General features: G+C 40.6%; 1 pseudogene; it reads right to left on the bottom strand.

Annotated features, from left to right (window-relative positions):
• Window positions 1-1,777: 1,777 nt before the first annotated feature.
• Window positions 1,778-3,508, bottom strand: LOC125487087 (annotated as a pseudogene).
• Window positions 3,509-3,934: the final 426 nt, after the last annotated feature.

The following is a 3,934-nucleotide window of genomic DNA, read 5'->3' on the forward strand; positions in this document are numbered from 1 at the left end:
TGTTTATTAGTTTGCATACAAATCTACTCTAAAATTTTGAAAAGCAATTTAAGTTTTCAAGGCTGAGATTGTTAGATTTCTAGTGCTGATGCAGATAGGGCATTCAAGATCACAGATCAAAGATGAGTGAATTGACTTAAGATCCTGATTAGCTATGATGTAACAATGGAATAGGCTTCGGGATCTGAATGGAGAAGTCTTGTTCCCATTTTCATCGAAATACAGTATTCAGGAAAAAACTTGAAAACAATTTGATTTGCTTTGATTTATTGTCACATGTACTTGAGTAGAGTGAAGAGTTTGTTTGTGAGCAGTACAGACAGATTGTAGCAAACAAGGACATACAGATCGTAGGGTGCTTAGACAGAACAAGGCATACAGGGTTACAGCTGCATAGGAGATGCACAAAGCAAGATCAACATTAGATTTGAAATTAAAAGGTTCATTCAGTGGTCTAATAACAGCAGGGTAAAAGCTGTCCTTGAACCTGTCTGTATGTATGTTTAAGCTTCTGTATCTTCTGCCTGACAAAAGAGGTTGGAAGAGTGTATTTCCAGGGTGGGAGGCGTCTTTGACAGCGTTTCCACAGCAAGAAGAAGTTTAGATGGAGTCCATGGATGGGAGGTTGGCTTGCGTGATGATCTGGGCCGTGTACACAACTTTCTGTAGTTTCTTATTGTCCTGGGCAGAGCAGTTGCCGTACGAAGCCATTATTCACCAGATAGAATGCTTTATATGGTGCAACTGTAAAAGAGGGTCCTTATGGACATGCTGAATTTCCTAAGCCTCCTGAGAAAAAAGAGGCGTTGTGCCTTCTCGACTGTCGCATCGTGATGGAGGTCCAGGACAGATTGTTGGTTACCGTCACTCCCAGGAAGTTGATGCTCTCGACCCTCTCCATATCAGCTCCATTGATGTTGATAGGGGTGTGCCCTCCTCCTTTCTTCCTCAATTCAATGGTCGGTTCTTTTACTTTTCCTTTTACACGGCCAAAATTTCTCATTATCCTCAGATTGTGGAGGTGCTGGTGTTGGATTGGGTTGGACAAAGTTAGAAGTCACATGATGCAAGGTTACAGTCCAACAGGTTTATTTGAAGTCACACGTTTTCAGAGCATAACCCCTTCATCAAGTGAAGTGAGAGAGAAGCACACAGAACACAGAGAGATCAAGGGCAGAGAGATCAAAAGATCATCAAATGGTGTAAGTGGGGTGCTGAATAATAAGTTCCTGCAGGTGATCCAAAGTGTTAGATGGTGTGAGTAAAGTGTCATTCTCGATCCTCAGTGTGCTTTTGTCTCACTTCACCTGATGAAGGGGCTGCGCTTCGAAGGCTTGTGATTTCAATTGAATCTGTGGGACTATAACCTGGTGTCGTGTGACTTTTGACTTTATTTTCAGATTAGAAAAGTGAACTGTGGGATATTATTTTAAACTGAATAAAGACGTAAGTTCAACTACTAAAAGATAATTTGAATGGCTTACATTAATGCAGAGAGCAATTAGCACTTGGAATAGACTCTGAGTACAGTGGTGGAGGAAATATTGGAATCATTAATGAAAAAGAGGATACTGCAATGGGGAGAGGGGAGACGCAAAGCATTCTGTGTTTCTGGATGGATAAAATGTTTCAAAGATTATCTTCTGTCAAGTAATGATACAATTCATCAAGCAGCTTTGGACTACCTCACCTGATTGTTGGATGAAGTTAAACGGCAACATATGACATTATGAAGCATGAATAAAAATGGAAAATTCAGATGAAATAAAATACAGTCTTAAATCAAAGCAGTTCTATAATTTGCTTTATATCTCAAACGTTCCTCCAAGCACTCGAGCTGTGTTATCTACTTCAGGATCAAATTTGTTGGCAAAGAGGTGATGTTTTTGCAGGTTCCACTGAAGGTCACCAGAACCGAAGATGCACACTGCACGATGGTGCGTTCCTGTGCACTTGGGATAAGGGGCACCTTTCGTTATATCCCCTTGCATGTAGGACCACTTCACCATGTGGGCAATGGCTGCCATATCTGACATGTGGTACTTGCTATTGTGGGGGTTGGAGTCTGGGACAGTAGGAATTCTCTGCAGAGTAGCCCAAACATGCTCATCGGGACTATATGTATCTTCTGCTCATTTCAGAAATTTCTGGATTTCAGGACTCTGAAATAAATAGTTCACAAATGCCCTGGAAGCCACAAAGTATGCATTCCCAGTGAACATCGGAGTACTTATTAGAGGTGAGGTCTTCTTCTCCTGAGTTCTGCTTATTTGATTTTTAACTTCATGATGAAAAAGCCACCGCTCCTGTAATTCAAGAAAAGTACACTTGAGGAGGGAGATCAGAATTGGCCAGGATATCAGCAAACAGGGAGAGAGGAATCAAATCATTTCAACTGAATGAAACCTGATTAACAGAAGAGGAAGCATTTGCAGAACTAGCTGATTTGCTGTTGCACAGAGCTGGCACTGTAGCTATTTTATGATTGTATAATTTTAATGCTTAAAAAAGGGACAGATTTTTCAAAATTAAATTTTCAAAATGCCCATTTGCTGTCACCAGTTTTACACTGCAGCAAAATGTCAAAATCTAATCGCTTTGACTGATATCGTCATGTAAAGCAGTTTATGGATTATCCAGCAATTACAGGCCAGTCAGTTTAACTTTGGTGCTTGGAAGCTTCTAGAATCAACAATTTTGGGCAAAATTAACAGATACATAGATAAATGTGGTTTGATTAAGAAAAGCCAGCATGGATTTGTCAAGACAAAATTGTGTTATTTGAAATAGTAACAGAGAGCCTTGCTGAGGGTAATGCTGTTGATATGATGTACAGGAATGTCCAAAAGGCATTTGGTATCACGCCACAGACTTCTGAACAACGTTAGAGCTCATGTAATAAAAGGGACAGTCACAACATAGATATGGAATTGGCTGTGTGACAGGAAACAGTGTAAAGATGAATGGACGTTTTTCAGGGTGGCGGGATGGTTTGTAGGTGAGCTGGTCAAGGATCAGTGTTGGGATCCTTGCTTTTTCTGATATATATTAATGACTTCAACCTTGGGACATGGAGCACAATTTCAAAATTTGAATTGATTGTAAACTGTGAAGATTGGTGTGTAGAACTTAAATGGACATTGCCAAATTGTTGGAGTGGACGGATAGGTGGCAGATGAATTTCATTGTGGAGAAGGGTGAGGTGATGCATTTTGGTGGGAAATGGAGAGACAGCAACAATACAAAGGGAGAACTGTAAAGGTATGCAGGAACAAGAGGACCAGGATATGTATCTGCATAAATTATTAAAGCTAGCAAATGCTAGTTGAAAGTGTGGCTACTAAATCATGCAGAACCCTTGGCTTCATTTACAGGGATGTAGAGTACAAAAGCAAAGTGGTTATGTTGAATTTGTATCAGGCACTTGTTATACCTCAGCTGGAGTATTGTATCCCGTAGTGCACGGCACAGAAAATGCCCTCTGGTTGGTTCCAGGGATAAAGGACATCTGTTATGAAGCTAGATTGGAGAAGTTAGAACTGTTTGACCTAGAGTAGAAAAAGTTGAAAGGTGATCTGATAGAGACATTCAAAATCATGAGGGGGCTGCATTGAGTAGTTAGAGGGAAAATATTCCCATTGCTGGAAGGATCAAAGATGACAGGGCAAAGATTTAAGGACAGTGACCAAAGAAGCATGAGTGATGAGAAAAACAACCATTTTAATTCAGTGAGTAGCTGGAATCTGGAATGCACTGCCTGGGAATGTGGTGGAGGCAGGTTCAATGAGGCATTAAGAAAGTGTACTGTGTTTATCTGATGAGGAAGCATATACAGCATTGGGTGGAGAAGGCAGGACAATGAATTAGGTGAGCTGTTGATTTTAGGAAGAGAATGTGTGATCTTGTCTAAGGTGTGCCACAATCATCCGCATTT

Source organism: Rhincodon typus, chromosome 36, assembly GCF_021869965.1.
Source record: "Rhincodon typus isolate 14 chromosome 36, sRhiTyp1.1, whole genome shotgun sequence".
NCBI classification, from domain to species: Eukaryota; Metazoa; Chordata; class Chondrichthyes; order Orectolobiformes; family Rhincodontidae; genus Rhincodon; species Rhincodon typus.